The 13,303-nt window shown below is 41.1% G+C and overlaps 1 protein-coding gene and 1 long non-coding RNA gene across 3 annotated transcripts in view; both read right to left on the minus strand.

The window, feature by feature from the left end:
• LOC139127479 (uncharacterized) overlaps positions 1-13,303 on the minus strand; it is a 237,143-nt gene that overhangs the window by 97,118 nt on the left and 126,722 nt on the right. The window lies entirely within an intron of this gene.
• The window catches only part of LOC139127473 (tyrosine kinase receptor Cad96Ca-like), a 29,826-nt gene that overhangs the window by 10,778 nt on the left and 5,745 nt on the right, over positions 1-13,303 (minus strand). The window lies entirely within an intron of this gene.

Raw genomic sequence — 13,303 nt, forward strand, 5'->3', positions numbered from 1 at the left:
AGAATCGGACACGGTTATCAATGAAAATATAAATGTACCACGACGTAGCATTAGAGGTATCGCTATACTCTTCACTAAAAATCAGAATCAGGCAGAACTGAACAGTGAACTTTTCTTTAACCCCTCCATTGAATCTGTGTCTGTATAAATTGAAGGCATTGCAAATAAAGTGTACGCTCAGAAGATGATACCAAGACAATTTTGGCGAGAGGTGCGACGGTATTTTGCTGAAGATAAAGATTGGTGTGAAATTGATATAGATGAGGCCGATTATTTGAAGAATAAATTCTGTCTGTTTATCGATCTGCGTAGCTTTAAAGATATTGAGTTTCATGGAAATGGTTTAAAAGTAATGAACACAAAGGACGGAATTCAACTTGAGATCCTGAAGAAAGATACCGCGTGGGTTGGCGATGACGCTCACAATGATAATATATTTGCCCACATTTATGTTATCAGTGATGCCCTGGTCTCTATTGAAAATAGTAGATTAAAGTCTTTACAATTTTAAACCATGACCATGACCCGTCCGTCCTATCGGCCATGTTTCTGCCAGCCATTCGCCCGTGTCTGGATTGTATAACTGCACACGTTTGATATCATTTGGCGCCATCATGATTTTACTACGCTTTTCACTACGGATTTCTCCAGCCTTTTTCCGTACAAACTGTACAAATTGTGCCTGCTCGGGCTCCTTCCCAGTTTCAAACAGATCTTTATAATCTTCAAAGTTCAAATGTTTTCTAACACAAACATCTTTCACCCCTTTATTTTTTTCGTCTCCGAAGTTGGAGTTCGAAAAGCATACACTTTCGAGCGTATGCCGACAAAATCAAGAATAGGTTCACCATTCAACTCATCTTTAAATTTACCTATCACTTTTTTATTAATCTTCGGAAAGTTGGGGTGCCACTCATCCCACTAGTATCATATATAGACTTCTCACCATTCTTTTCAACATCTTCTCGGACTATATCATTGAAAGTGCTGACGCGTGAGCCGTCCGGGTCCGGGAGGGAGGAAGGGTACACTGTAAACAAAACTGTCAGTATCCATGTAGGCTAATCGTATTCCAGGGAACTTGGACCCGAAAGTAATTGTAATGCGTCTCATACATAAGCAGCTTAGAAAGTTCAAGCACTGCGCGCCGATGAAAACTGGTTTTACATATCTATGCTCATCCGTTTTCAGTTCCAGTAGGGCACTGTCGCAGGAATCACCATCCTCTTCGGAAGTTATGAAAGTTATATGTTTCATCTTTGGATTATACTTCTGAATCTTTTTACGTCCACTATCCGTGCCGTTCCAGTCCGAAACAAATTTAAAGTCTCTGTACTTTCGAACATCTTCTATTGTCTTACCGAACATTGCATTATTCATCAGCTTATAGAAATTCTTTTCGAAATCTGTCTTCCCCTTTGCCCTCATTTTAGTGTTAAAGTCAATATATTTCGCGAGACATGGAGCTCTCATCGAAAGCAAGCACCCGATAAATCTTTTTCAATCTCATTCCCATCCGAAGATAGAATTCCAGCAACTTGTAGTGTAAGACATAGGACTCTCTATCCATCACACTTGTAATCAGTCGACCGCCCTGCCTCGGAAATTCATAGTGATGCGGCGCTAATGGCAAATCGCGTGTTCTTCATGTAATTCGGCCGGATATTCTAGATCTACTTCTAGAAAACTTGGCGGAAGGTGGCGCCAGGTCCCCAATCAAATCCTGCTCCGTCATTCTGAGCAGACCATTCTAACCATTCTTCCATCGTCATCCAATGAAGTCCGCCCGTAGGCATTGGTTGACTCATTGCCCAGCCGTAGAGATTGTTTGCATCGAGATATTTTATTTCGGTCACTGGTTTCTCGGATCGTAACTGGCGCCGGCGTCAGCGATGGCCGGATGATTTGTCTTTAAGTAATGAATATTACACTGGCTGATGCCGCCTCGAATTCCCCTCTGTACGAAATTCATCTGCTCAGCATCTTGAATGAGCCCAAATTTATTACCGTGTAAAGTAACATAGCATCCCATGTCAAGCCAGGCGCTGACATATAGTGGGCTGGATCTAACTTGTACGCTTCTAAACATGTGTCGCGGAAATTTTCGAATATATTTGCAAGAAGGAGAACGTCCGTCTCACAATAGAATTCCATATAATCTTTAATCGTCTTACATCCCACTTTATCCCACACCTTCAATGCATGCTCATAATCAGATTCTGAAATCCCCTCTTCCGTTAATTCGCTATAAAATTCCCCCCTCTCCGGGAGCTCACCCTCTTCTAATCGCTCGAGGGAATCTAAATATTCGTATGGGAAGAAACCTTTCGCCCGCTGAATGTCCGGGTACAAAAGTGGTACTGCCGTCCACCCATCCTCCGGCACAGTCGTTGCCAACTTCGCTAGCGACCCCATCATCAACTGAGCACTATCCATAAACTTTATAGAAAAGAAACGTTTCTTTATCTCCCTCCCCCCTCCAGCGACAACAATTGAGGCGTGAAAAATAAATGTTTTCGAGAGACCCATAATTCCACCATTGCCCGTCTTAGCTATGATTTTCGGTCTCTGGTCCCCCTCCGGCGTCAGCATCTATTTCATGTAATTCTTTCAAAATAAAAGAACCATCGTATCCCTTGAGGTTGTGAAAGTATATAGGAATGGTTCTCGACGGTCGACATCCCTCGCAATAAAAAGTCGTTCCTTCCCTCGCTACTCGGTATCCGGCGGGCTCTCCACATGCAATACAGTCTGGATCACATCCGTCGCGCCGTAATTAGAAGGATCTTTCATAGCCATAATTTTCCAATAATACGATTTCGAATAATACTCGGCCTTTTTCTTCATATCGTTGAGAAATTCTGTAACACAGGAGAGGCCCGTGAATGTTCTTTTACCATAAACAGTGGGCCGGCCGTTCCGAAGGCCCCACCCCCGTTCCACCATAACATACGAAAGACAAATTGGAATGTGCCGGCCGGTGCCCCGCTCAATAATTGCTTCAGTATCTGCATAGATAACGTAGGGACAGGGCACCTTCTTCTTATGTCCTTCGAATTGACATACTTCCTTAGGAAAAACTGGCTGTGCGTCGTCTGTTCCACAGTACACCTGATGTATTTCTAATTCTTCTGTTGACTTAAAACCTCTTTTACAAACCGGCAAATACACTTACTTCTGTGCTTATTCTTACGATTAGTATTAGAATTAATAAGGCGATTTAACGCAGTAATTGGTACGAAGTGGCACGCCCGTCTTCGCCAACTATCAGTAAGATATTTGCTATTTGATTCCTATCACCTTCGGACGGGCTCCGCCTTCGGCTCCGCTACAGCTACTATATAACACATTTATGCCGGACGGATCGGGATCATTCTCGTAGATCTGAAATACTTGAAGTTTGACGCTCGGATTTTGCTGCTCGAAGCGCTTGAATATAGTCTTATCAGCGGGCGTGGGAAATGGTATTCCACCCCAACAGTAGTCGGCCATAAATTTGTCGTACGTCTTCCAGTTTCTCCTTACCTGACCACATTTCTTTTTGCGAAACGCGGGATCGGCTAACTTTATACTTGCTACGACGGCGTACTGGAAGCAGTTCTCGCTACCGAAAGGAAGCACCAGATCGCTCACACAATGTTTATTTTTTAACCATTCAGGCAGTTGAATCGGGCCCCCGGCCCCGAGTAAAACTTCTACTAGAAATACTTCAAAATTAAGTATCTCCTCGAGATCGAGGCCAGAACCCTCAACATTGCTAATTACATCAAGCATATGGTCGTAGCGATCTATTAATTGTTGTTTCACATCCGATTCCGCCCCTCTTAGATCTCTTGTGTATGTATCTTTTAATTTTACAGGCAATGTACGATTTTGTGTATTACCAGTTTTCGGATCCGATAATTTGACTTCCATTTCAGTATAAACTGAGTACATCTTTCGGGTCCCTTTGACCATACCTTCAATATCCACCAGCTCCCGATATCCTTGACTCGCTTGACTTCAGGAAATTCTTTTAGTAAAACTGCTCCCTTGAATGCTGTATGTAATCGACGGGCCATAATAATCTTTATGATATATACTATGATAAAAATTTTCTTAAAAGAAATATTATTCTATGATGTCATCAAAATCCACTATAATATTTTTGGCAGCATTTATTTGTTTATATATCTCGCCTAATCTTTCTAAGTCGACTAGTTCTTCCACATCTTGAATTTCTGGTTTATTAGGCCAGCACAAAATATTAATCTCTCAACAGTGAAAGAAAGGGCACGCTTACTTAAGCGCGGTTTAAATGCTAAGAATTCTATCTTACTACCTTTCCTGATATTACGAGGTACAATAGCAGGATTTTCTCGGACTGGCAATGGGCTCACTGCTTTAAAACCGCAGTCAATTTCTTGAACCATATCAATACATGTAGCGAAATCGTGAGCCCCTCTTTTAAACTGAAATTCAAAATACGCAACTGGCTGCGCTCCCTCGCTTCTGATACACTTTAGATGGATTGTAAATCCGGTAGTATTCTTGGAGTGAGCGGCCAGGCTTGCAGCATAACTTTTAGCAGTAGATGCATCGAAACTTTCACCTAGGGTACGGAATATTATTAAATCGGTAAACTTTTGAAGACTCGGTTGCCAACGGACACACGCCCCATCAAATGTAACTGGATCACCTCCCGATCTAAATTTAAGTCCGATGTTGAAAACTACTTCTAGCTCACTGTCTACGTATATGAAAGGATCTACATATTCACCAAATACTAATTTGCCTCATCATCAATTTTGATGTTTTCTCCGGTTTCAAGTATTTTTATTGCAGTTGAAATAGAAAGGATTGTCATTGTCTTATCGTATATATCTTAATAAAAAATAATTTAAAAAATTTTTTTCTATGATATAGTATCCTAAAATGTCATACATATTCATAAATGGACCAACTGGAAGTGGTAAGAGTTACGATGCAGTAAATTTGGATCCGTATCACGTACCAGAATTTGACACTAGTTTTTCTAGCAACATTGCTGACTTTTATAATGGGCGCCACGTTTCGATTGCCGATTTTCAGAACCAGTTTATAGAACATACTCTTAGTTTAGCAATGTCAGGCTGGGCTCCTTCAGAACAATACATTATTTGTGACTCTTCCATAATTCAACATCTAACTTTTTCTAGAATCCGGGGCGTTTCCACGGAGTGGGAAGAAAAAAAAGATTGTTTCTAGAGCATTTGACCATTTACCCAGTTTCATTATCATATTCAAAGATATGCCTTGGGATTATTGCAGGCGGAATGTGTTGACTCGAGCCAGGTCGTACGAAATACGGCCGCCTTAGAAGAACTAGAAGAGATTCACAACAAGTTCAAACAGACTTTCTTAGAAATTTGCCACGACTACAGACTTCCATGTTTGGTAATTCGGAACGCTCTTACCCCCCTCGTTCTCAAGAATATACTTAATCCAACAATTGATACCGAGACAGTCGGACCAGTAGAATATCCACGAGCTTTTGACTTTGGAATTGCATGGGGCAGCTCACGCGATAGCGGCAGCCAGGGATTTTTAATAGACGGTTTCAAGGAGGAGGAACTTGAAAAAGCGTACTTCCCACCTGGTCAAGAACAACTAGAACAACCTCGAGTCTCACTAAAGAACCTACACAAACTTCTTAACGCTTGTGAATCTGTGTGTGCTTATAATGCTTCGTTTGACCTACGAGCACTTGACATTATGAAACCCTACGGTTCTGTAACACGGACTTTGAAGTTACTTGTCTATGGCTCATGTCAGTTGTGTACATTATACTTCAACCAGAACTTATAGATAAAGCTGAAAAAGGGGGACTCGAAAGAACGGACTATGGCAACATGAGAAGTCGTTTTGAAGATCTTGCAAACTTAATATGTGCTCCGGAGGAACCGAGGAGCCCACCTCATCCACATACGGCCGAAAAAGATGCAGTAAGTGAACATTACTTACGACAGTACATGATAAATACTTGGCCAGGTGGGGGGTGGAAGTGGGGTGGTAAACTGACACTTTCGGCTTTCAAGAAATTAAGACTTTTTCCATGGTACTTATTGAATAACTTTCGTAAATACTTACGTTAGTACTTACGTAGTACTTGACAAGTACCATGGACAGGAACTTACGAAGTACTTACGTAGTACTTGACAAGTACCATGGACAGGAACTTACGAAGTTCTAATAACATTTTCCTCCGGCTCCCAACTATTGAAACTTTCTGGATAACCTTTCCATTTTATCAGATAATATTCTTTCCTCTAATTTTTTTCGTCTTCAAAATTCGTTCTACTCTGTACAGCTCGTCGCGTTCTGAAGGTGCGCTCTGAAGTTCATCGGAGTAGAAAGTGCCAAGTATTTCCTCTCCATTCAGATCTTTTATTTGTAAACTGGTGGCGTTCCTAAGCCAGCTGCGTACACAACTTTTGAAACTACGAAAATCTCCTCTGTCCAATTTGGTAAATATCCTTTCTTAAAGTGGTCTTGTATTTTGTAATTCGGACCCGTTCTCCCGGCTTGAATTCAGGGTTGGCTCCCCCGGCTGCCAACTCAGGACCGAATAGTGTATAAAATGCCTGCCAATCGTTGTCCTCTGTTACGTCCCTGGGTTTCATTTTGATACTTCCGTGAACGGTGTTATTGTAATTCTCAAGAAGTTCTGGTAGAATAGAAAGCCATTCTCGTGTCTGTTTATATGTAAAGTATTTCCACATCATCGTCTTAAGAGTCCGATTAAAACGTTCAACAACGCTAGCTTTTTTGTCACTGTAGGTGTGAAACCAGTGAATTCCCACCTCCTCCAACCACCCCTGCATTTTTCGATTAGTAAATTCCCGCCCCTCATCTGTCTGAAGTTTGTCGGGTCTTCTCCCGGATTTCTTAATCACGTCTTGTAGCGCCTGTAACGTATCATCAGCCGTTTTTGACTGTATCGGCCTGGCCCATGCATATTTACTGAGTACATCGATTACTGTTAGCATGTATCGAATGTTACGGTTCTCTTTTGCGAACGGGGGAGGGAATTCCACGAGATCCGCTTGCCATTGGAGTCTATCGATGTTACAAAAACGCGACGGCCGCCCGTAGCATGAGAACGAGGTACCGGTTTATGTAGATTATAAGTTAGCTGAGTTTTTAACCACTCCTGCACCTCTTTCTTAGTAACTTTTAGTCCGCTGGCCCGTGCTGCGTCATACAATTTTTGCACACCTCCAAAACCAGTTTTCGGGTTGTAATATAATTCTCTAAGAGTTCCTTCGGGATCCTTCGGTGCCTTCAGCTTCCATAATTGCTATATTATACGAAAAATTTTATGTCGTACGGATTCCGTAAACGAAATACTAGTTTACTGAATGGCCTACTTTTCAATTGCTTGATTAGGCCCACGGCTTCCCGTTCTGACACCTCCATTCCATATTCTTTTATAATAGTTTTGTTGTCTATCTTGTTCGGTGTGTAAAATAGTACTAACATCTGTATGTTTTCCCTAAATGGTTTACTAATACTAGTATATTGTTGAGTCAGAACCCAGACAGATAATCCGTCATGTCTTGCGCTGAAACCAAGTTGGACTAAAACGTTACTGCGCTTCTTCATATCTTTGGACGAGGCGCAGTCATCGAGGATTATTAAAGTGTTCGTTCCAGCCCATTCTTTATGCACGTAGGTTAATGTATCATCCACTGCATCGAGTCCGACTGGAAATATAAACACATTATCATCGGTGAAAATGAATCTTCTATTATACGCTTTATTATTCATGAATGTTGGGCAAATGAATATCACATATTCGAATTTCCTTAAGTACGGACCGGTGAGGAGGTCCAACATAAATTCTGTTTTGCCAGAATATGTCGGTCCAGTTATAATCATGTTGAATGGTGGGGTTAGCGTATATTGCCATTTCCTCTGGATCTATATACTGTAAATTAATGAATCTCTTCTAGTTCTTTTAAGTTACTGGTTCGAGTTAGATGAAACCCAGTCACATCGACAGCATCTGAATGAACTATATAGTTAGTGACTTTATTCCAGTACCTACAATAGTAATGAATATTGCTAAAGATAACAAACCAATTTTACCATATTCGTGAATAGGGTCTGCAGATGCGGTCACGGCTGCTGCCTAGGGGATCCCCGAGTCGTGTCATTGTGAGGTGGTGGTCCTCCGGGCTCGTCCTGCCACTTCACAGGATCCGCCTCCCCTTCCATCTCGTGTACAGCACTTTCTCGAACTTCCGTGTTTATATCACCGTTCACCCCGAAGGACATAGATTCTGTTGCGTATTGCAATTCATTATTATAACCCGAGATTGCCGGGCCCGAAAGAATGACCATCTCAGACGGTAAGAGAAGTAAATTGGGTGAGACTGCCATATCAAGTTTGACACCAGTATTCATTATTGTGTCTTGATATCGCCTATAACTAATTACTTTGTCGGTATTACGAATTTCATCTTCGAGGAGAACGCCGAATTCTTTTCGGACTTGCTGTGCACTGCCAGTATCACCCACTATGGTACTGCGAATATTTGCTTGTGCGCCAAGTATGCAATATACGTAGGCTTCAAGGCTTTCATTGAGGCGAGCGAGACCGGCCTTTGTTAGTCCCGAGTCTCCCTTCAGAGGAATGAAACTATTATATTGTCCCTCCGATCCATCATTTCGGAAGAAATATAGTGTGGTCGGTCTTTGTCGGACAGTACATGTTTTTCTTTCCAAAAATTGTATGTGTATAGAAAACGCCTCCGTCGGCGGAGAGGAAAAAGTCCCGACCGTTGTATACGCTGCAGGCTGTCGAACAGGCCACGATTAGTGTAATATTCATATCCATAACCAAGACCTTTATTTTGACCTTTTCGATATCGAAAGTCGGACTTCGTTGGACTTATATTTCCAAATTCTGTACATAGAAGTTCATATTGGACGAGATTGTACGGATTGTCGCCCGCTTTGAAGGTGGGGGTATCGTCTGGAAGTGCAACGCCCATTTCGTGAAGGATCCGACGTATTGTAAAGTATACATGGAAACGGCAGAATGATCGTATTTGCGGAGGAAATTTCTTATCGACGAGATGGGCGAATGATATACCGCAACCAGTAGTGCTGCACCATACGGCGAAATTTAATTGCTGGTCCCAGTATTTCATGTTTGGACCGCCCAGCCAGACATTACTTTCTTTAGCTGATCGATGAGTGATTACGTTATCTTTAACACATCCCGTGGATGAAAAGTAAATTTATCTGTCGGCGTTACATATATTTCTAAGTCCATGAGAATAGGTTTTATTCCTCCGTCCGGTTTGGAAGGGGGGTATCAGCATGCTGTACTGTTGGTACGCTCGTCTTATTCAATTGAAAAGCAACTGGGAATAAGTCTGTACTCATTATTCGTGTTTCTATATACAGATAGATTTAAAATGGAGGAGAATTTTCCTCTCGGAATCCCTGTCGGAACTCAGTACTAACATTCCAGACATGTTAATACTTTATTTCGGATTCAGTTTACGAATTATTCAGTTTTAAACGAATTTTTTATTTTTTACTAAGAATAGATAACATACTGCAAACAATGGAGAATTTAATAAAGTCATCGGCAGCGGTAATATGACACGCATTCCGAAGGGGCTCACTACCTCCGCGCGTCGGACAATAATCGATCCATAATAGAGACAGAAACGTGAAAAAATACTCTGTGTCATCGCAAGTGGTCAAAGCAAGTTATTTTTTGGTAAGGAGATTTCAGTTGCTGACGTAGAAAAATGGAAAGATGAAACGGTGTTAAAGCCTTCAAAGTCTATGAAGCGAAATACAGTTCTCTTATAAGTGATACCATCACTCAAAGTTTCATAGATCTAGGAGCCCGTGCAATAAGTCAGGTAGTTCCAATCGATGATCGAGATAACTATGCCACTGATCTTAAAAAGGATTTTATTCTAAACAGTGAAATAAAACGATTATCAGGACGGATAGCGTACACGTGGGGGCCCGGATTGCTCTAATTTCCACCGGTTTAATTACGGGTAAACATTTAAATTTTAAAAAAATCGGGTTTAATATAGTACCTGAAATAAATGGATTCAACTTCGCAAACGGTCCGACTCAGCAAACGGAAACGACCTCCACACCGCAAACGACTCCGCAGGGACGACTTCCCGACTCCGACACAGCGCAACATAGAGAAAGTGACGTTACCGCCGAAGCATCCAGGGAGAGTTGCTGCGGGCAAGAAATTAGCGGAATGGAACAGGCAAAACAGGGAGAAGAAACTAAAAGCAATGGAGGGGGAGGGGGGGGAGCGATGCGGTAGCAGACCTACCGCCTACAATGAAAGAACAGTGTGATAATAATTCACGCTGGTATAATAAATGTTATCTTGTTTTAGGAATTGTGGGAGTTTCATTGACTGCATTAGGGCTATATTGGGGGCGTGCTCGACATACCCCTGTCCCGTTCGGAAAGATCCTCCACAGAAAGCGAAAAAAACAGAGCACGTAGCAGCTCCATCCGGAACAGTTCCGACAGGGGTTCCGAGGGGAGGGGAGGGGGAGGGGGGAGGGGGTCCCAGCTCCTCTACATTGTATGAGATGGATTAACTCCCCCATATTTTTTATTTTTATTTTTTATTTTATATACTAGTCAGCAATCATGGATATTAAAACAGTTGTAAACACAATGTACGATGGTATTGTAATCGCAGGACTTGCGATGGGATATCTTATGATCTCCAGCAAATTTCTGAAAATAGAGGTTGGCGATCCAAGTCGACCAAATTTAACTCGATTGGCAAAATTAGGCGGTGCGACTGCTGCCGCGGTTGCGACCAAAGATCTCCTTGAACAGAAAAATATTATTCCTGCAGAACCTTATACTTCGTAATGGGCACCTTCGTAATAATAATATTCATCGAACATTTATACTTAGTAATATATACATACAACGTACAACGATGATCATTTGGATTGAAAGCAAAACAGGTGAACCTGTTACTGTTAATTTTTACCCTTGTATTGACACGACACAGTTTACGAAGATAAGACTGCTAGAGTGCGGACTATATAATTCATGGCATAACATAACATCGACGAATAATGTAATAAAATATCAAGAAGGTGACCAACCGAAGAAGACTAAATCAATACGTCCAGGTAACTACAATATCGATACGTTAAACAAAGCAATCGGGTTGAAGCAAAAAATTAATTTTGAAAAACATCTGCCGACAAACCATGTTTATCTAACTTTGGCTAAAGATATTAAAGTCTATTTCAATGCTACAGGTAGCTTCGCCAACGTCGTGGCTTTTCAGATAAACCTGAGGACAACCCAGTTATAAAAAGTACTATGAGTCCGAAGAAAGTGGATTTCTTAACAGTCACTAAATATATAGTTCATTCAGATGTAGTCGATGTTACTGGAAATTATGTTTCATTTGGTTCGGGTGCCTCCGGAGGATACATACAGGGGAAAGTATCGAACTGTTTACAAATACTTCCCATCCGGGATACGAGAGAAATAAGTGAAAAGGTTACTTACGATTTTAAAAACGGAGCAATTTCTATGCCATTGAGAAAAGGGGGAGATTACATGAATTCAATGCGTATCTGGATAACAGATCAGGATGGGAACATGATCGATTTCAATAACTGGCCAATTAGCTTTTGTATTGAATTATTGTAGTCCCGAAGCGGGGCCGGTGGTGAAACCCTATCGGAAGATAAACCATCCCACGACCAATCCTCCAGCAATATAGATCATCTATATTTCTTTTGCTCAGGGCTGGGTTGATAATAATCTGAGAATTGCGCTAACGCTTCGCTGGACTTGACGTAGAGTTGCTTTGCACCGCTTCTGCTTCTTCCAGGATTTCTGCATCTGTATCTCTTAATTCTGCCGCAGCATGTGCGTCCTTTGCCTGATTTTCTCTTCCCAGTCAGCCTGTAGTAATCTTTTTTCTGACCAGACGTTGCGATCATGTTCAAATTTTTCTAATGCTTTATCATGTCGTAACTTTCTCTTCAATAAGAGCCTCACCATTCCCAGAAAGCTTTTGTCCGATAATATTTCCTCCTGTGAATGCCGTTGCATTTAATACAGCACCGAGAACTGTCATTCCTATAGCTGAAGCCATGACTGTGTATTGTATATTACAAGGTATTATTTTAATTTTCACTGTATATAGGTCCCTACGGAGTATGTCTGATCCAAGTGGCTTCGGTCTAGGTACAAATTCGTATGCAAAATCTTGAGCTTGAAGATCTGAGTGATGTTAAAGTTAACAATAATACTAAGATGGCTGCTAATCATAATAAGGATTACGTCCTTCGTTACAAGGACCGCGAAAAATATTTCGTTTTAGCCAATGCCGCGGCGCCACCCCCACGAGCATGCTGTAGAATTTTCCGAACTTAAAGACATTGATGAAACTGTAATTGACGCCACAAAGGCTTCGAATGATCCTACTCCTTTTGCTCTGACATGGGATTCGGCTAGTCAGAAATTCATGCCTTATAATGTGCCGCGTAACATCTTAGATATATTGGATAGTGAAATTGCAGGAGGTGTTGCTGAACCACCAGGAACTCCGAATGTGATTTATTTTGATAGCAATGTAACAAATATAAATTGTTAGATTTTCGTAGTTGGCTTACTCCTACAAATCCATACATTGCACTTCTTGGTATACCAATTCATCTTAAAATTAGTCCTCTTAATACAATAATGAAGGCAGATAATACACTAAGAAGGTGGATAAACGAGGGGGAGAATTATTGCTCGTATACAGCTAGCGGAGTTCCAGTTAGATTATTTTGGGACACAACTTTAAAGAAACTGGTCTTAAAAGTGTCGGTGATGAGGCAGCTGTTCTCACTTTACAGACAGTAAATCAACAGATGACTGATAATATGAAAATACTTCAACATGGTACAGTTCTCATTAGATGTGTAAAGTTAGCTACTGGAGATGAATTTGACGATTTGGTTGGATATTATGCTATGAAAACAGATAACAGAACAACTTGTGATATTATCATAAGTATTGATAAAGATCGGGGAGGGGAAATGAGTATTGAATGTTTTGTTGGTGGGAATAGAATAGAGAACGACTTAGGAACTACATTTGTACGTAGAGATAAAAGAGTGAACACTTTAGATATCAGTACCATTCATCTGAAACGACTCATTTTGTTTGAAGTAATGGTCTTTCGTCATATTTTAAGTTCAGAGGAAATTACTAAAATTTTATCTATCGGGTGAACAAGTTAACTAGAGTCGTT

This window comes from Ptychodera flava, unplaced genomic scaffold, assembly GCF_041260155.1.
Source record: "Ptychodera flava strain L36383 unplaced genomic scaffold, AS_Pfla_20210202 Scaffold_32__1_contigs__length_2955704_pilon, whole genome shotgun sequence".
Classification (NCBI taxonomy): Eukaryota; Metazoa; Hemichordata; class Enteropneusta; family Ptychoderidae; genus Ptychodera; species Ptychodera flava.